The sequence below is a fragment of the Pleurodeles waltl genome, chromosome 4_1 (genome assembly GCF_031143425.1).
Source record: "Pleurodeles waltl isolate 20211129_DDA chromosome 4_1, aPleWal1.hap1.20221129, whole genome shotgun sequence".
In the NCBI taxonomy this organism is placed as follows: domain Eukaryota; kingdom Metazoa; phylum Chordata; class Amphibia; order Caudata; family Salamandridae; genus Pleurodeles; species Pleurodeles waltl.
In genome coordinates, this window is record NC_090442.1 from 595,881,103 (window position 1) to 595,903,233 (window position 22,131).

The following is a 22,131-nucleotide window of genomic DNA, read 5'->3' on the forward strand; positions in this document are numbered from 1 at the left end:
TGAACTAATCCATGCACAAGGAGTGCTGGCAATGTTTGCTTTTTTTAAATCTCAGTGGAGCTAAGAAAACAAAGGTTATACTCATAGATCTTGACAGCTAGACAGATCATTCTGTTTCTGTTTTTTAGGACATGTCTCTTTTAGAGAACACCCCTCCTTATTTTGATACTACTTCAAACACTGAAGCAGTGTTATGAGAAAAGGCATAATCCGCAATTGTGGGCCACTTTTTTAATAGGGTGCACGGGCCTATTTTTCATCCCAATCCAACCTTGTTGAGCAGGTTCCCAATAACACATCTTATTCATAGCAATTTGAATCGTTTGATCTGTAGATGCAAGTGCCATTTTATAACTTTGTTATTATAATTATTATTATTATTACAGGTGGTAGAAGTAGTATAATTTCTATTCTTTGTCATGATGGATAAATCACTTTTATTTTACTTCTGGCCAAGGGCGCTCATCTTGCTGGGGGTGCAAAGCTAGACTCGCATTTCATTTGTCTAGCCAGGGAGGAAGAGGGGTTTATGTCACTGCCCTCCTCCTCTTTGCAGCCTCTCTTTTAACATTTCTGGGAATCCCACCTCTTGTGAAGACGATAGAGTGACCGCTGCTTTCCCAGGTAAGTTGAACCTTTATGGCTTACAGAGAGAGAATGTAATTGCAGAGGCCTGAACAAACCTTGTAGGCACCCTCGCACCCCGAAAAGTTCTATAAACACACAGGGCACCTACTTCTTGTTTAAAGTCAAAGCTTGCTAGAACGAACGGCAGTGCTACAAGCGTTGCGGAAAACATGTTCTTTTTCTTGCATTTGTTTACACTGTGATGCTCACCATGCATATTGTGCTAAAAAAGAGGTTGGTTGGTTGGAATTTGGTTTGCAGATGTGCAGTTGTAGGTCTGAAGCAACTGATCATTAAGACTGTGAAGACAATCACATGGCGGGTTCAACACACTGATAACTGTATATAAACTGCACACTGAGCCTCCCTCATGTTCCACACGTTATGAGTATTGGATTGTATCAAAATGGTGGGCGGAATTTTGAGGAATCACGTGGTGCTTTTATGCATCTCTGTGGAATTCCATGTACAACTCTGCGAGTTCCACTGACACCTAGCATATTGTTAGCAATATGTCAAGTTTAGGAGCTGTGCTGTCAAACCCAGACCTGAGAACTGCGACCATAGCAATGCAGCCAGAGGCAAAGGTCTCATTGATGCAGCAGGTGTACTGACACCAGGGCCCTGAGGTGCCCCCTGAACCCTGATTATTGATGTATCTCACACTTCAGACAGCGGGTCCTTTTTCTTTCTTACACTAGGGCCCATGACTAGGGGTTGGCCAAACTCTCGGAGTTTCACTCTGCAGAATTCCATGGAGTTACAAAAAATTCCTCAAGATTCTATGGAGTTTCACCAACAGGTGGAAATGTGTAGAATACAATTTAGAGCCAGTAGCACAAGCACCCCTGAAAAATTTGCACAAACACCATGCGTTGCACAAGAGCGCGAAGCCATTCGAGCTGGGTTTTGCTGTAACTCAAGTAGAAAATCTACTCAAGCAGCAGAAAATCTACTCGATCAGCAGCCCTCTGACTGCGACCGCTTGCAACCGCCTGTGTCCACCTGCAATAGAAAATTGCACTACGGGACACCAGATCTTGCTCAAGCTCGCCAGCTTGCATTTTCCAGAGCCTCGTGGGAGGAAAGTTCCGCCACATGGCGACTGGCAGAATTTAACCGGAACTTTGTGTTAAAGAGTATAGCAGGTGACCAAATTTCCACCAATTCCGTTAGCGGAAGGAAACATTCTGCCCACCCCTACCCATGAAGCGCAGGCTACATCACTGAACACAGCAACTGCTAATCCAGGAAGTCAGTGCAAAGATCAAGGCTCAAATATCGAGAGTAGAAAACTGGAGCAGTTTTTACCTGGGGGACTGATAGGTACCATTTTCTCTGCAAATATCACAGCTGTGTGTAGGTTATTCTCTCTTAATGTGATGTTTAGTAATTACAAATTATCTGTACTTACGGTGTAATGGTAAACACCTCTGTCCCATAAAGTTGCACCACTCACAAAGGTCACATAGCAGGGAACAGTCTAAAAGTAAGAAGGGTAAAATAAAACATGAATTAATCTTGATTCTAACACAAAATTATTTTTAATATTTATAATGTTGTCGGACCTGGTGGTATGATGCTAAATAATAATCAAAGAACAGGAACAGAACATAATTCTAATTGGGACAAAACATTGTGTTAGTTTATACTAGACCCAAATTATAAGTGAAAGATTATCTGTGGGGGCCTGTTATACTGCAGTATGTTTGTTTCTCAAGATTCAGACATTGAGGGTGGTTTCATACAACATGCAAGAAGCCACAGTCAGGACATGAATAAAAGAGGCATTAGAAATATATCCCATACTAATCGAGCTTCCACAACGCCCACAACCATGCTGTTTAAGAACAGGCACAAGCTGATAATTTATACATTATACCCCTGGCTGTGTTCTTTGTAGATTTTCCGAGTTCTCATGATTTACCCCTTTGGAGGTGATGTAGAAAGCAACAATAACAGGTAGCAATAAAAATAGCAAACATGTTTTAACTAGATACAAATAAAGTGTTGAAGATGAAAATAGCGCAAATATTGATTAACCGTGCAATCAGAAATTATAATAAATGATAAAACGTTAACGCTTTCCCTATGGCAATAAAACACTCAATCGTTCTCCTAAACTGTACTTTTATGGGATGTGACCTTGATTCTTAATGGAGTTCTTGTTAATGAATGCCCCTCTCTCCCTCTCCATTCAGACAGGCCGGCTCGTGTGGGCCATCAAATATATGTTGGGCGTAGATCAAGTTGAGGAAATTTCTCTCACACTTTGCGCTACGTAAAGATGAAGGCTTCACGCTTGCATTTGGACAATGCCACTGAATGAACCAGTCCACCACTGTACCTTCCCTAGCACCAATGCAGCTGTTCTCACCTTCTACTGTGTTTCAGGCACAGCGCTCAAAATTAAGGGATGAGGGCTTTATGGTGTCCCTTTAATATATCTCCATGGAAACACATGTCTAGATGCATTCAGACATCTACCAAGCCACGTTTTTAGGTCAAACATGCAAACCCTTTGATCTGTGGTAAGTCTTGTGGGGTTTCAACCACGCCCACCTCATGCCCATCACATTCACTTGTTTGTGGGCTTGCCTTTCAAAAATCACTTGATGTCATTGGTAATTGCTTTACGTTTGTCCCACCTTGAGGTTGTTTTTGTCACACCTTGCAGACTGACTCTCTTCCATGGATTATTGCCTGATTGCTGATATATTTCAGTGTGGGCAAACTATCTTTTCTGTCTCTCCGCTGTTACTGCATGTTTCTTTTTCACAACATTTTTGCCCACAATTCAGCCTGTAGTGGCCCTAGGACAATGGGACCACCACCAAAACGTTCAGCACGAACGGCTATTCCTGTCTAGGTCATCCTTGGGTCCCCACACTAGGTTAGTGGGGGCCCCAAAACAATAATCCCTTCCACCATTCAGTGTTGTATTAAGCATTTTCATGGCTGGAACTTTTGTTTTCCAGCTGGGAATAGTATGTGTTTTAAGGGCCTTATTTGTAATATCATTGCCATAGGCTTGCTACCCTTACAAATATGTAATGTACTATGCCCTCTAGGGGCGACATATATGGTTACTCTGCATTATTTATTGCTATTTTCTTTTTGTATCAGTTATTGCCATTTTCATTTTGTGTGGTTATGCCCTCTAGTTGCCAACTATATAGTTACATGATCATGTTTCTTACAAATGCTATTTTCATTGTGTTGTTCTCTAGGGGCTATTATAAACATTACATTCATACCAACATATTAAAATATTTGTGTCCCGGAAACTTGCCGTATAATGCTTTTCAGGGCATTACTTTTACAAAACAATTTTGATCATAACTCAGCCTGTGGTGGTCCAAGGACAATGGGCCACCCTCAAAACATTGACCACAATGTGCTATTTCTTTCTACATCATCCCTTGATCCCCAAACTATGTTGGGGGGTCTACAAAATAATAACCCCAGCCGCCTTTCAATGTCTTTTAAGCTTTCTCATGGCTAAAACTTTTGCTTTATAGCTAGGAGCTGTTTTGTTCTAAATGCCTTGTTTGTAGTATCATTGCAATAGACCTGCTAGCCTTAAAACTGCTTTCTAGGGGCTAAGTATATGGTTACGCTGTATTATTTTCTTCTCTTTTTTTCATGGGGTTATGCCCTCTAGGGGCTAACGATATGGTTACATGAGAATGTTTTTTACAAATGATATGTTTGTTATGGTGCACTCTAGTGGCTGTTTTGAGCATTACAGTCTAATGCCAAAAGTTTAATTCTGATAAAGGTGTAAATGATAATTGTACATGTTTTAATAATCTCTCATTATTATAATTATGACCATAATTCAGGCAAACTTAACAACCTTATTATACCATGAGTGTTTGGACACTTGATATGTATGGGTGACCCTTCTAGTTTATTTCTCCTCTGTGGCTGACTTGAGTCTTTTTGGGGGAATTGTGTTGGCCAGCCAGCCACTCTGATGGTGGGGTGGTTAAAGTGGTATTGTATTGGAATTAGCATGTCAGATTTAAATTAGGATACTAAATGGCAACATGTCCATTTTTTGCTGCAGATAAAGGAAGAAGGTAAATGGAAGTGATTTAGTTACATGCAGGGCCACTGGAATGATAAATCAGGAAAAAACGAAATTATGAGGCCGGGTTGATCAATTTATGTGGCAAGAAAAGTCCAGTTATGAATTTACAATGCCAAAAGCTCAAATTCAAGGAAATGCGAGACCTATTGCATTGCAAATGCTTGTTCATATTTTCCATGGACCATGTTTCAAGCCGCAGGGCAGTCCCCCAAGATGACCTGTTCGAGGTGCAACATTTAGTCAGACAGGGAATCGGGCAACCATGAAGATCTTCGTTGGCAAACGGTATGTGCTCTGGAGTTTGTTTAGCAGTATGCCCCAGGCTTCGAATTATAAATGGCAACCTTCAATAATGAACAAAGCGCTTTCTAGCCTACAAACTGTTAAGTGGAAATCCGACTGAATTGGAGCATCCTCCCTATTTTACAACAGAAAGCCTAGCGAAAAATCCACCTGTTTTATATGCTGCCTGAAATATGTGGTAGCCAGAATAATTCTTTTGGCTAAGAAATTGTGCTTTCTTGTTTTGCATTTCCGCTTGCTACAGAAACGCAACTAAGACCCAAGTACACCTGAGCCCAGTCAAACTATGAAATCTGCAAAATTTTATTTCATGGAATTACGAAACATTTGGGGAAAAATTCAGCGATATTCTGCTTAATAATGCAAATCGATAATTTTAGTGCAATATTTCAGTGTGAATTGCTTTCTCACTTAACTTTTTGACACGAGGATGTAGTTCTTGCTAAAAATAAAATAGTGCAAAAAGCACAAGTGGTGTCATTCTCAGTGCTTGCGGTAAATTTTTGTCACAAATGGCACATATTACGAGATGTGGCATAATTTTGTGAACAAGCACAAAGTGCAGTTCCAGAAACTCCATGAATTATGACAGTGACATTTAAATTTCGCCCGGACTTAGCTTTCATCCAGTCATTAATGTGTTTACGTAATTGGTAGGTCTTCATAAAATGTGGCACCTAGAGCTTTGCACAAAAAAAAGCTTAGATGCCACTTCGAATACTTCCATACAGCCTTTGTAAGCAAGCTCATACTAGTTACCCGGAGAATGAAAACATATCTTTAAACACCACACGTATTTTTATGATTATGCATGTCAAAGGAGGTTAAAGGGAATTATATGTCTTTATTCATTCTAGCCATGCACCTAATTTGGCACATCCACCATGCTTTGTCCTCCTGATTTATTTATGCATGTTTAAGGCACGTGAGTGGCTTTTTAAAATGGTCAGAGGACCCAGACGACGCAGGGATTTCAGTTGTATTTTTTGAAACAGGGAATTACATGGCATTCTGGCAGGGGATTTGCAGAAATCTCCTTGCCTTTTTTATTAAAACACGCAGGTCACAAATGTATTGGGTTATCTGTTTCACAGCCACAGAGGGTTCTGCAACGCACATGGTGTCAGACCTTGGCTGAAGTCAGCTATTAGGGATAGAAAGCACAAAAGCCAGATGTTCAGCTGATGTATGTCCCACACAATGTGCGCATAGTGTAAGAAACAACCCCAAGAGGGAGGATGGGTAGCTCACCCTACATATTTGTTACCCATTCATTGTTTTAAAAAATGGAAGAGTACTTGTTTACAGAGGTGTCCGAATTGTAAAAATGTATTTTGTCCCTAGTGCATTGGCGATAGTAGCCCCGCAGAGTGGGGTTGGGGAGAGCTCCAGGGGCCCCCTCAGCATAGTACAAAATGCTGAGAGCTCCTGACTGAGTCGAGCGGGGGAGGGGTGCCCAGGTAGTTTGCATTGGAGACGGGGGAGGGACGGGGTCTCAAGTTTCATTAGGCCACTTGAATGTTGATCACTTGCATCTTGCAAATATTGGCGATTGTGCCAAAAGCTACCTACTCGATAAAGTAGCCAATTTAAATTAAAACTCGTTAAAAAAACAAAACCTGTTTTCTGGGCCGTGGACTAAGGACCATATGTACGAACACTTTTTCCCATAGACACAGAATGGGTAAAAACCTTTGCTACATCTGGCCCTAAGACTAAAGATTAGCCGGTGTCACATGTAGATTAAATTGTTTAAATACTCTCTAAACATTATCGTTGCTGCACTTGTTCAGGGAAATGCTTTCAATTAAATGGGTTATCAATAAATACCTGGCACGGGGATGGACTGGGGTCAGTTCTTAACATACTTGGAGAATAACATATGGTCAAGTGATTATGACTCATTTCAAAGGAGGAAGAGGATGACTTCACCTAGATTAACGTGAATGAATGGGATTTTGGAAGAGGAAAACAGCATGTGCCTATATCTGTGTTTACGAATATGATAACCCCTCTCGCATTGAAGAAGAAAAGGGAGGGTTTTGGGGGAAGAGAGGAACCAAACACAAATTTAGAATAATGCATTGTTGCTTTCAGGTAATGACAAAGATATATCTAGCTGCAGTTTCAGGGTCATAGTGTTACAGTTCCAACTTTAATCGATACAGTGGCATGGGTATAATCTAAAGCATAACATATGGACAAACCAAACTACAGATCCGGGCTCAGAACACTAGTTTCACTTAGTTTCTTTATTTTAGGCAAACAATATTTCTGGATGCTTGCCCAACTTTGCAGGGGAACTCAAATGGAGCCTTATGAAACAAATAGAAAGTCTGGATGAAAAACTTCACATATTTTTAAAAAGATGGATAAAAAAATCTTAATATTGACTTAAGCAATTCAATGGGAAATCATATACTTCAAGGTGCTTAAAAGCAGTCAAGCAACCAATGCAATTTTAATGCAGGGCTGCTAGGAGTTCTTAAGGGCAACAGCTCCAAAAAGCACAGCAGACCTACAAAAATCTTAACTGAACATTGGGCCGGTCAGAAAAGTACATATTCTTATCTTAGTTATCAGTACTTGCAGGGTTGTTGGATTGAGTAGTGCATGTGTGACTATAGTCCTGTTCCATGCAGCACCTCTCAGAGTGGCTCAGCATTCTGGCCACTATGAGTGACGTCCAACAATTTGTTGCATAATGGAGCATTTTGTTACTATTGCTCCAAGGTAGGAGAAACAAAGAGGAGATGTAGCCTAATAGGCAGAGCTGTTGGATTTGGAACTGGGGAACCAGAATTGAGACCTGGCACTGGCTAAACATCCTGTGATTGTAAGCAAATCACTAAGTCTACACATGCCTCGTGCCTAAAAACTAAATGGCCTTGTGGAATGTAATCAGGAACTGATGTAAAGTAGTCTAATGCCCATGAGCCATAGTTGTGCTATATACAACTGAAAAAAAACTTTCCTGGCCAGGAAGGCAAAAGCTGCAATGAATCTGGTATCTCTGGAAAAAACCACCCATAATAAACATTCAAAGTCCTTTCAGAACAGAGTACAGCTCAAGCGGTGAGGAATTTCTTGCAAACGAATCATAACTCCCGTGTTGTACTTGCTTCTGCTTCATAAGTGCACCTTGTAAGTTCCAATATTAAGATCCTTTATTTTTTTCTATAGCTATTGCCTAACATTTATTAAAATAAGGTTCTTTGCCTCTGATGTAAGCTTTGAATGCTTCCCAGTGGTTGAGTCCACCAGCGTGGATCTCTTTCAAATGGTCAAAACAATGCATACTATGCTCTGTATTTGATATATTTTATCAATAGCCCATCTTAGTATTCAGGGAACACAACTGAAAAAGCATTCAAATGCCAAATAAATCAGTGATTGGAAAGAAGTAATATTTCCAATCTACAGTCTATGAAGACGTGTTTGAATATCAAAACATGATTCAACTGCAAAGAGTTTCTATAACAATGGGAATAGTAATACATTATTTTCTGTTCCTGGGTCTTAGGGGCCATCCATTAACTTGAATATTTTCATAAATTCTATAAGCCATACCATTGGTCGACAGTATGCTATTCAAATGTCAATAAATGTTGATCTTGATAAGCACGGTTGCACGTTTATCATTCATTGAATTTTATTTTTCCTTTGATTTCACCTACTCAATTCATCAATTTCTGTACCCATTAGAATACTGAAATCTCATCCCACCACAAAAGGAGTTTGATATCCTGCCAGTTGGAGTTGAAAATCAACATGATTATTGAAACCATCCATATGTAAGCAATAAAATAACACTACTCATACTAGAAGGGATAACGTTTCAGAGTGCAAGCCATCTTAAAATCTTCTGTTGATTTTGAACCTTAGGGTCTTTCTTACATATAAACTTCCAGTGTTTGTGCCAAAAGGCAACTTTTAGCAGTATTGGCACTCCACCACTTCGGTAATACAGTTTATTTATGTTATTACCAGTAGGTTAAAACAGCCAATATTTTCTTCTCTCAGAAAACCAACACAGTATTTGTGCTGCTGCCGTACTATTTATCTTAACCTATCTTTGATTTTACATTTCTAGTATTTGAATGTTATCATTATTCAGTAGGAACAATAAAAATTCCACAATGTTCGAGCATGCCAACAAATGTAAAAGTATATCCAGGTGGAGATCCTAATCTCAACCTGTACTTTTACATGCTTATTCGTGAATCGAGCTAATTGTAACATGGGGTAAGCCACCTCTTCAGCTACTGCCTGAAAAGCTTTTTATCCACCGTGGCATGAAACGATGTGGAACAGTGTGACACAATTGAGAAACTATAAAAATTACAAAAAAAACTTTTGAATGAACCTTGCATGTTTTTAGGATTTTAAGAAACAAGCCAGTGGAAGATCTCCGGGCTCGTTTGGCAATGTGGAGGGAGTTTTGGCAAAGAATACTACGTCAATCATCTTAGGAAGCATTAGGAGCATTAAAGAGTGATTTAAACTCTATCTGCTGGTCAAGCGGGAGACAGTGAAGTAGATCTAGTATAGGGAAACATGGTTCACATGCAATACACCTGGGAAATGTCCAGGTGCTGCATTCTTCAATCTCTCTCATTGCATATTCACATGGTCAGGAAGCCTCAGGTCAGAGGCATTTTTACATAGGTTAAGCTGGACAGGTATAAAGTAACACATTGTTAACTCTGAGGATCTGTGTTTTGAACAAATTGTGTCCAATAAACCGACGTAAAATATATGGCTCTTTGATAGGTATGAGCTGAGGTACCATCAATAGATCTTGATCGATGATCACTCCTAGATTCTTCAAATGAGTTAAAGGCACTGGCCAAGCACATTGAGGTGAAACCCTCTGCAAGGCAGCAGGAAAACATTTTGTACTGTGGCTTGTTGAATACATGCCCGTTGGCCCTTCTTTAAATCCCTCCATTTGCTTCTTTATATCTTTTATGTTGCACAACAATTAACTTGCTGAGTCTCAAAGCTACTCAGACTTCCATTTCATTTGTGAGTACTGGCATTTCCACACTTCCAGCAATATTTGTGAACTAGCATGGGTCTACAATTTGACAAAAAAATTACTAATCTCAATCTGGCAAGATTTTCTAGTGCCAACAATGATGCTGCATAATTGCACAAATCCAACTCTACCAAATTCTACAGACATTCCAAACAATCCGTCTACGGTCGAGATATGTATCTTTATCAATGGTACATCCTTTCTTCAACTATTTCCAAGAACTTCAAACTTCTTACTCTATATTTTCATTTCCCCCCTGTTTATGTCTCAGTTATGCATGACCTTAGCCAGCTTTTGGCCAACGGAATAAAGAGTTGAATGAGGCTGACCTACAGCCAGCTATCTATAACTCTTTGGCACTCAAGGTGTTTGGCTTTATCCCCAAGAGGTCTTATACTACAATACTTTAAAGTGATTTTTAGTCTATGTTATAAACCTACTTGCTCAAACAGATGGTTATACCTTACTATTGCATGTTGGGCACGATATCAGAATATGAAGTACTTGTCAAGGGATGGCAGTTTAGTCTCAATTAGCTTCATAGTCTTCATCTGCCAGAGGTAAGGGCGACCCCTTTCAGTGTCCAAGACCGCCACTTGTACAGACCATACCCCAAGTAACTAGTGCCTTCCAGAAGGGGCATCGAGGAGGAAAAATCAGAAGGCAAAAAAATCCTTAATACTGGTGAACAGTGGATGTCTTCTAAGGCTGAGGGGCTGGGCTGATGCTGGGAAGAGTTTGAAACAAGTGCATACTGGAGTCAAAGATTCCTGAATGAAAATCCAAGAACAAGGGAGAAAAAACAAGGCAGGGAAACCCTAAGGTGATAAACCAAGAGGTGATAAACATGATGAAAAATAAACAATTGCATTGTGACACAAGTAAATGTTTTAAAGTCCCTCCTTTTACAAGGACAATATGGGAAGTATTCCATTGTCCATTGTCCATTATTGTTCCACCCAGATTGGGGTGCAGGATACAGATAGAAAAATAGGAGACAGCCATCTTGCACTGGGGTAGTGTTAATAACTTGGTCCCTTAGAATTCTGAGATTTCAGGAAGTGGAAACCCATACTACAAGCCTTCATTGGGGTATAGAGAGCACAGGCATAGCAGTGAGACAAGCCCCACCATGTAAGTGCTGGTTGCCTGAGCTGATGTGGTGTGATTCCTGCTAGACCTGTCAGTCTTTGGGTGGTCTTCTCCCAAACCTTTTGCCTTACTCCTCTATATTTTTCTGAACTCATTTTTGTTGGCCTTAGGACTCTGTGCACTTTACCATTGCTAACTAGTGCTAACGTATGTGTGCTAATGCCTTAAAACATGGCAACATTGACTTATCCCCAACTCGCATATTTAATTTACTAACAAGTACCTAGTAAAACTTTACTAAATGTACCCAGGGCCTGTAAATTAAATGCTACTGGTGGGCCTGCAGCACTTGTATTGTCACTCATGTATGTAGGCATGCAACCCTGTCATTAAAGCCTGTGTGTGCAGTTTTAAACTGCCATTTTGACCTGCCAAAATAAACATTTTGTGAGGCCCAAACATTCCATTTTAAAACATATAAGTCATTCCTACAGTAGGCCCTAAACAGCACACACAGCAGAGTGCAATGTATTTTAAAGGTAAGACATGTAATCCTCAGTCTTACATATTCTGGTAGTGAAAACCTCTTTAATTTGCTTTTCACTACTGCAAGGCCTGATTATCCCACAGAATAACATTTGAGTTACCTCATTAGATTTAATAAGCTGTAACTACTAAATGGGAAAAGGTAAACTGTTAATTTTAGGTGTTTTTGGAATTGTAATGAAGAATCCTCTTTATGTTGAAGTCAGGTTTTTTGCCTACAGTTTTGCAAATGCCACTTTTAGAAAGTTTGCCTTTTCTTGCCTTAGCCATTTAGCGCTTGCAGCCTGTCCCTGGGTCACATGACTGGGTGTAGTTGGCAGCCTGCCTTTGTGTATTCCTCCAGCGAAACCAAACAATCCTCCATCCAACACAGCCAAACAAAATAGAGAGCTTTGTTGTGCCTGGATGGTCCATCACTGGCATGATGGGAGGGCAGAGTTAGGCAAAGCCCCACTTAGACCTGAGTAGGCTGTGTCCTGCCTTCACACAAAGGATTGCATACTGTGTAGTTAGTCTGGAGCCAGGGCAGGAGAGCCTGGAAATCTGTGCCCTTCAAAGGGAAACATCCAGAAAGATTATCACACTTCAAAAGGAGTCAACAGGTGTAAATATCGGACCACAGACACCAACTCTTCAGTACGGTTCTGGACATGTGGAAGACACTGCTAGGAATAAAGACTTCTGGCTGCTGAAAGGACTGCCACTCTAGTGGACTGCTGCCCTGAAGGACTACTGCTTGCTGTGCTGACCTGCTTCCTGCTGCCCTTCTGCCAGGGTGACTGGAACTGCAACTTGTACCAAGGCCCACTAGAGTGACTCCAAGGGCTAGTTTTTTGTAACCAGCACTTGGACTCTGCAACTGTGAATCTACCTTGTCAAGTGATGTCCCCAGTTCCAGACAATTGGAAGTGGGCCTGAAGGTGCTCCCTCATCCTATCTGTAGACCCAGCAGAACTGACACATTTTCTCTGCTGTATGGTGCAACACCAAGCTGAAGCGATGCATAGCTTCTGCTGTGAGGATTCTACCATTGCAAGGACTCTGCATCGACTTCACAGCCTGCAGTCTCATGGGAACTGCTGCTTCGCAGTGCATCACCAATACAGGCCAGCCCTCAAATTGCAACCCTCTTGTCCACAGCACCCTCGACAACAAAGCAGGACTTCACACTGCAAACCTCACAGTCTCTCCAGAACCAACTGGTGCACCAAGCATCCTCGATGCAGAACTTCACATCACAAGCTTCCCTCATCTACGCTCTCCTCAATGACGACACAGGACCTCACATCACAGCCTTGGAGCTCCCGGGAACTGATGCTGTATGAAGCATCTCCGACCCTGATCACACAGCCTCCAGGCGGGACCATGCAAAGTTCTGCAACCAGGATTTAAGGTACTCTTGTTCAGTGGGTTTAAATAGGCCCCTGTAGCTGCCCCACTCACCATCGCAGTTGACCTTGAGACTTTTCTGAAGTCCGGCGTGACCAGATATCCACAGTTGGCGCATTGTGCTTTTTGGCGCTTTTTTCACTTGAATCTTTAAAACTACATATCTCCAGTTCTACTGATAAGATTTTTGTCGTTTTGGTCTTTTTTATTTATTTTTCTAATCTGATGTGGGATCATTTTGTGTAGTGTTCTCAGCTTATCACTGCTTCAAGTGTTGCACAAATACTTTACACATTGCCTCTGAGTTAAACCTGACTGCTCTGTGATCTAAAGTATTTTTGTTTTCTCAGTTCTATGCTTTGAATTACATATTCTTCATATGTATGCTTTCTTTTGAATAATTATTTGTTCTTCACTGATGTATCCTTCATTTTTTATTCATTTGTATGTGTGGTTGACACCATTCATGTTTCTGCTATAAACACAAGTAACTTTAAAGTTTTGGTTATGATCCCCTTGTTGCCCTTTTATTTGCTATAGTTTATACCCGATAATACAAAGGGGTTAATGTGCTGTACTTATCTATATGTACATCTAAAATTATTGCAGGCAGCCTGTGTGCAGTTGGTTTGATGACTGTGTATGAGGTTCCTTACCAGGGAGAGATAAATGCCACAACTGACACTTTACGACAGTACTAAATATCATGTTACCAAAAAATCAATTTAAAACATTATTGACCATAACATTAACAAGGTAAGTGTTTCACCATGTGAAATGTGCTACTTAGGAATAAGCCAATCCAACCATGTTTAGAGGATGAGCACAGGTACTCAACTACTGGTTAGCAAGTGTACAGTGCACAGAGTTCTAAATCCAGCAAATCAGATAGGGCACCAATCTGGAGGTACCTCACACAGAGGATGATCATTTCCTACAGTTATGCGTAGAATTAATTAAAATTCATGTAACTGTATTAAATAAAATTAGAGTAACATTTATTTTTTAAGTTATTAGACTATTTTGTTACACTGTCATATTTGCTTTGTAATTATGTACACATTTTAACATTTTATATTTATTTTTCAAAAGTCAAAATAAATTCACTTGTTTAAAATTATTTCCTATTTTATGCAATTATTTTCTATGGGATCCTATTTTATCTCATTATTTTCTATGGGAGAGTGTTGTAGTACCAGTTGGTGGCCATGCATGGTGCTGGTCTTAATGATTGCTGAACTGGGGTACATTTACAACTTCTTTGGGACCTTTGTAGCTGTTGTAAATTTAGCAGTGAAGTTTATGAATAGCAAAGGGCATACTCGTTAGTGGTGTGTGTCTTTCCCTCCCTAAACCCATCCCTAGCCCTAGCCCTACCCACTCTACTCTTTACTTCTACCTAAACCCCTCTCATTTAGTTGTGTGTGCCCCATTTTGTAGCTACTTTCCCTGGTCCCCCCAGAAGTTACTAGTAAACTTACATGTATGAGAACCTCCACATATAAAATGTAGGAGAGGTGGAGATTTACATTTACACTACAGCACCTGTTGTATTAAGTAAGCAGTGTTACTGTAGTACTACAAAATGCAGTTTGTGCATCAGGCCTTCTTCTCTTTGAGTGCTTCCTTCATCACCATCCCCAAGTAGTTCCATCACTCTTTCTTACATATCCAGTTAAAATGTCTCATCACTTCAAATTTGTTTGATTATGTTCAAGTAAATACAGAACATTTCCATGAGTTTTACAAAAGTTCCCTACTACATAGTAAGCATTGCCCTCATCATGTTCAGCTTGTTTTAGCGATGGACTTAACAAATCTTTCCTCATAAATTTGAAAATATATATACATTTTCTTTACCCTCCTTCCTTTTCTTTACTGGTGTATATGTTTTTGTGCATTAATATTTGCGAATCATAAAAAGCATTCATATTATGGACACACAATCAAATTCACATCTGTTTACTTATATGATGCTATTGCCTTTAAAACAATTTTGATATAACCTGTTAAAGTGCCTTTTCTGTGCTTACGCTAACTAGCCATCAGTGAGGCCGCTATGACACCTTGTTTGAAATGGATGTCTCACCCTGCACATTCACTGATTATTATTTCTGCTGCACGTGTTTACGCAAGTCATGTTCGATTATTTCCAAATGACCTTCTTCGGAAGGAGACTCCCTACAATGGGCTCAGTAATGTTCCAACCTTGAAGGTTCTTCCACCTACTTGCTGTAATGCATTCATTCACAATAGTTCAATGACATTTTGTAACTAGTTTGTTCTGCCATCCCTGGATTACACTAGTCTAGAGGGGCTGAATCAATATTCATGCGGTGGAATAGTGCTTAAGTGGTAAAGTTATATGGCACTTTTTATTTTTGCTGACACAAATTGTATTCACTGTTAAAACACTGTATTAATGTGCACTAGCTTACGTTTAAATAGAACATATGCTAAATGAAAAATTTGTAGTAGGTAATCATACCTACATTTTGTCGGCCTGCCGATGATATGGTGCTGAATTAAGTTAGCCTAAGTGGGGATGCCATCTTAAGTGAAAAATAATGCATTAAAACTGAAACACCTGTTTTCACATGGAATAGTTGTTTGTGCAAGACGTTTTTATTCTCTTTGCTGCAGGTGTTACAATTTCAAAAGCCTACGTTTAGAGAGTAAATAGACACTTGTTTTGTATTAGACAACTGAAAGTAATGTTCTCACCAGGAGGAGACAAACACAACAGGAGGGATGTTTCATCATAAAGACCTTTTTAAACCATAAAAATAACAACATTGTAAATTTGCAAGGATAAAGGTCTGAAAGTCTATTGCGTTCTGACAAAAAGAAAGGGAGTGAACCTGTTCTCAGGAGTGTACTGATATTCTGTTGGTGTATGAAGAAGACAAAAGAAAATAATGCTGCACATAGAACTTGTGAGTTTATAATAGTGCATGTTCCTAGAGTAGGGCAGGTTCGTTCTCCGACACAGTTGTCTCTGATCTTCTAGACTTCTCTACACAAGAGGTTATTTAGCCTAATTCTATATGTCTGCTGATTTATGCCTGTGAATAATTTCCAGTCAGATTTGCGAAGGCTCTATGCTCACACATTGATCTCTCTCTCTCTCTCTCTATCAAAACTCTTCATTGGGTTTCTGAGCTGACACCTTTTATTCTCTTAATACCACATTTACTTAGAATAGGGAGGTTTTTTTTATGGAACATGCTTATGGAACACACTTGTATCATTACTATTTTGACGGTGATCTTCATGAACATTTGTTTTGTTCTATTTTATATTCAAATATTGATTTTTGGATAACATTGACTTCTAATGCTGAAATCTCAAAATGAATGCCCAGTGTATAATTAGATGAAAAATCATTTAACTCACACAAGCCCTCTTTATTGTCTGAATTTAAAATTCTTTAATAATGTATTGTTATGTAGATGTTTGCTCCTCATTTCACTTTGTCAACCAACAAAGGTCCATACGACCAGTTGTGGGAGATATTTAATGATTATATTCAAAGACTTGAGATATAGAAAACCCCACTCTCTCATTTCTATGCTTTGATTTGCTGAAATGTTTATTATTTTACTTAAACAATGATGAATCTGTGGTTTCTATTATATTCTATGAGGAGATTCCCTACATGAACCTTCAAATTTGGGGGTGAGCTAGGACACCTTTCTGATGCTATTAGGGATACTGTCCTATTTCTTACTGGTTTTGCTGCTCATTTGGGACTTAGAATATTTTAAATTTTGCCTATTATTCTATTTTGCTCTATTTCTAAGTGCCCTCATGGCAATGACTTTAAGAATCTGCCCTTTGTGTTTTCTGTATTATACCCATTGAAGTTTGGTAATTAATATTTTAAAATGTTTTAATTCCACCATAGAACTTACTTATTGATCCTGTCTATTTTTGATATGCTGTTTGCACATTCTCTTAGGACACAGTGCCCCATGAACCTGAGGTTTAACACTGTGTCCATGCACCCACCCATGAGCGTGTTATTGAAGTTTGATTTTGGGGTGTAATATTTTAGGGGTTGTCTGCACCAGCATTGACCTTCTTGCTCCTTGGAGTACTCAACCTATCATTTGTGTCAGTGACGTGCTTAAGCAATTATAGACCTTAAAACATCCATAATCTGTACTTAACTGTAAGGGTATATGTTTGCATGATGATCGAATAAAGTTAGTATGCAAACCATGCAGGGTTAAAAGACCTCTGAACAACAATGCAGAATCCCAGAAGTGTGGCTCAGGGACACTTTGGGGGTCATTTCGACCCTGGCGGACGGCGGTGAAGCGGCGGTAAGACCGCCAACAGGCTGGCGGTCTAAAAAATGAGATTTTGACCATGGCGGTTACCGCCATGGCCAACCGCCGCTTCACCGTTCCGCCCGCCAGGGTGGAGGCAACCGCCGGGCTGGAGACCTGGGTCTCCAGCCCGGCAGTCGTCACTATACCGCCGGCGGTATCACAACCCGCCTGACCCGGCTTAACGCCATGGATTTCATGCGGTTTAGGACCGCTATGAAATCCATGGCGGTAAGCTCTATCAGTGCCAGGGAATCCCTTCCCTGGCACTGATAGGGGTCACCCCCACCTCCACCACGACTCCCTCCCCTACCTCCCCCACCACCCCTGCCACCCCCCAAAGGTGGCAGGACCCCCCTCCCCACCCCGATCCCCAACATTTCTACACACATACACGCACGCAGGCATACACGCACTCATTCACATACACACAACACCCCTGCATTCATGCATGCACTCATTCACATACACACAACACCCCCGCATTCATGCACGCACTCATTCACATACACACAACACCCCCGCATTCGTGCACGCACTCATTCACATACACACAACACCCCCGCATTCATGCACGCACTCACACGCCACCTCAACATACACACACGCACACCCCCATGCATGCACACAACACACAACACCCCCCACCCCCCTTCCCTAACGGACGATCACCTTACCTGTTCCGGTGATCCTCCGGGAGGGAACAGGACCCATGGGGGCAGCTCTGCCGACACTGCCATGCCAACAGAACACCACCACAGCGAATCACAGGAAGTGATTCGCAGGGCGGTGTTCTGTTGGCGTGGCGGTGGAGGTGGAGCTACCTCCACTTCCCCGCCTGCCGCCAGTATGGCTGTTGGCGGCTCTCCGTCCGTAAAAGGACGGAGCGCTGCCAACGGTCATAATGGCCCGTGCGGAAGACCACCACCTTTATCTTTAACACAGGACACTATGGATAGTGATGGATCAGTACCCTGAGATCCAGAACAGAGGTCAATGGTTGCAAGGAAAGGGAGCAAATGTGAACAAAGCAAATGTTGACACTACAAAGGAGTCTACTCCCCAGGCTCAGTCACCACTCAGCTTACATGCACCAGCTGGATTGCTTTTGAGCAGTATTCCATTGGTTTCTGGTGATGTGCAGAGAAAGTATCTTGGCATCCTCTCTCCACACCTGTTGACTCCCTGGGGTCGCTCAGGGAGTCCAAAAGACAAGGTCAGCAGCAGCAGGGTTTCAGACTTAGGCAGCATGCAGGTCCGTGGCCAGGAAGCACTTAACCACTATCCATGCCGATCAGTGTGAGTGAAGCTATTTTGGGTGCTGAAGTGGGCTCTAATTTATATTTCACAGCCCTTTGAGGTTGTGCAACAGGGCAATCAAAATAAATAAAAGAACATTCTCAAACTTGCAAAATGTAAACATTAAGGTTGGTGCAGAGTGTCCCTCATCAGAGAACATGCTAAGTAGAGCAGAACTTGCCCTCCTTCCAGTGCACAATCTCATCTCTAGTATCTACATGGAAAGGCAGGTACGTTCTTGTGTGAACTCATGTGTATTGGCTCCAAAAAGAACCTTAAAATAGAGAAATAGGGGGGAAGAACATGTGGGAGGGGAATGGCCTCCAAAGTCTACAGATGGGCAGCCTTAACTGTCCATACCAACAGATGTACATTACCATCTCCGGGCAACCGTAATGACAGGTGCAGTGAAGTTGATGCAATAATTTTTCATTCCCACGTACTCCAAAGGCAACCTAGATAATCTTTGCTTACATGAAGAGTCATTGAAAAAAACACAAAGGAGCCAGTTTACCCAGGCATTTACCCAGTCATTCGAATTGCTTTGTATGGGGAAGCTAATCAGCATCAACCCTGGGTGTGGCTTTTGTACCCTGTACCCTGCAAACTAAATACCCTGCAAACTAAATAATGATTCTGCCAGTCAAGGGATAGTAAAATGTTTGAGGTAACCCCCCGGGTCCAAAAGGTGTTGTAATCAATTTAAAGTTCTCCTACCTTGAGGCACAACAAGGTGTCTTTAAGGATATCCAACCCCACAAACTTGGCTAGAAGGTTGAATGAATAGGATTCTCAGGGACCAAACAGGGAACTGCCAGGGAAAGTTGCTGTGCTATTTTGGTGATATACTCCTTATGTAGAAGAATAGGGCCTAATTTAGATATCCCATCTACCGGAATCTAAATCCCATTATATCCAATGGGATTTAGATTTCAGAGGACAGGATGTCTGTCACTGTTGTGATGGAGTAACCCCACTGCCAATATCTAAGTCAGGCCCATAGTCATAATCATAAAATATTCAAAGCACAGTGTTAGACTTTTCATCCTTGGCGTGGTCTCCCTTAACTTTTTGCCTCTGTTTCCCAGATTATTGATGTGTGCTGGACTCTGATTTCGCTGTTTTTGTTACTCTGGGCACTTTACCACTGCTAACCAGTGCTAAAGTGCAAGTGCTCCTTTACAAAATGTGTATGTAATTGGCCTATCCAATTACTAGTTATTCCCTAGTACAGTGTGCTAGAGGTGCTCAGGACCTGTAAATCAAATGCTACTAGTGGGCCTGCAGCACTGGTTGTGTCACCCACATAAGTAGCTCTGTAATCATGTCTCAGACCGGGCACTGCAGTGTCTGTGTGTGCAGTTTTAACTGTGAATTTGACTAGGCAAGTGTACCCACTTGCCGGGCCTAAAACCTTTCCTTTTCTTACATGTCAGACACCCCTAAGGTAGGCCCTAGGTAGTCCCAAGGGCAGGGTGCAGAAAATGGTTAATGTAGGATATATAGTAATGTGTTTTTTATGTCCTGACAGTGAAATATTGCTAAATTTGTTTTTCACTGCTGCAAGGCCTGTCCCTCTCATAGGTTAACATGGGGGCTACCTTTAAAATCTGATTAAAGTGTAGATTCCCTTTGGGAGTGGATGGACATGTGGCGTTTGGGGTCTCTGAGCTCACAATTTAAAAATACATCCTTTAGTAAAGTTGATTTTGAAATTGTGTGTTTGAAAATGCCACTCTGTGACTCTGCCTGTTTGTGGATTCCCTGTCTGGGTCAGTTTGACAGTTCAGCTGGTTGCACCTCACACTAGACAATGACATATAGGGAGCTGGGGTGTAGTCTGCATTTCCTGATGAGCCATCAGTGCTGGGAGGGAGGGGAGAATTGGTCACTCACAACTGAAAGGGCTGTGCCTGCCCTCACACAATGCAGTCTCCAACCCCCTGGTGAGTGTCTGGGGCCTAGCCTGGGCAAGGTAAGATTTCACATTCAAAAGAGACTTTACTTTGAATTAGGCCTACTTCAAAGGAGAAAATGGGTATAAGAAGGGCACCCAAAACCACAGACTTCAGAACACTTCTGGAAACCAAGAGGAACCTCTGCCTGGAGAAGAGCTGAAGAGCTGAGGAAGAAGAGCTGCCCTGCCTCAGACTGTGCTTTGTGGAGCTATCCTGCAGTTGCTGCTTCTGCCAGAGTAAGAGGGCAAAGACTGGACTTTGTGTGCCTTTCATCTTGTGAAGATCTCCAAGGGCTTGATTCAGAGCTTGCCTCCTGTTGTTTGAAGTCTCAGGGACAGCAAAGACTTCTCTCTGCCAGCACCTGAAGTCTCTGGAGAGACTCCTACTTTGCCCTGTGGTGCCCATCCAGTTCCTGGGACTGTGAAAGGAGAAGCCGGCAGCCTAAGAGGAAGAAATCCACGCACAGAACGCCGTGCGGGGAAAAGATCAACGCGACTCCGATCTGCGGTTGGGAAATTGACCCGCCGCTGGCTTCGCGGCTGAAAATCGGCACTCACCTATAACGCGACCGAAGGATCGACGCATGAAGCTGGAGAAATGTCGCGCAGCGTCGCTGACGGAGGCTGGGAGATCGCAACCCTCACTGCGTGGTTTTCGGATCATCGTGCAGCTGGATTTCCAACGCAAACACCGCTGGGCGCGTAAAAACAACGCAAGGCCTGCCTGGACCCGAGATTGCTGACCGGATCGACGCATCACTCTCCTGCAGAGAGAAGAAACGACGCCCCCCGACCTGACAAAAGGAGAAACGACGCAAGGTCTCGCTCGTGAGTGAAATCGACGCATCACAAACCCTTTTGATGCACACTCGCCTGTGCGTGGTTATTTTTGACGCACCCAAGGTACATTTTCACACTAACAGTGTTAGTGTGTGTTTAAAACTACATTTTGGTTTTGTTTTGTTTACATAAATATTTTCTATTTTTCTAAACCTGTGTTGTGTAATTTTGTGGTGTTTTCATTAAGTTACTGTGTGTGTTGGTACAAATACCTTACACCCAGCACTCTGAAGTTAAGCCTACTGCTCCTGCCAAGCTACCAAGGAGGTAAGCAGGGGTTAGCTGAGGGTGATTCTCTTTTACCCTGACTAGAGTGAGGGTCCTTGCTTAGACAGGGGGTAACCTGACTGCCAACTAAAGACCCCATTTCTAACACACAGACTCAAGGGAGTGCATATGTAAGACATTTTTTCTCCTTCTGGTCAACTGCACAATATCAAAGACTACTTGATTATTATTAAAATATTTCCACTGTATTGATACCAAAACTTGTTACCACAATTAGATAGTTGAATTGTTGTCTTTCTTCTGAAACATATAATCGGTTCTTAATCACAACATTGCGTATATCACTACTCTTACAATTCGTCTGAATGCCCCAGAAAAT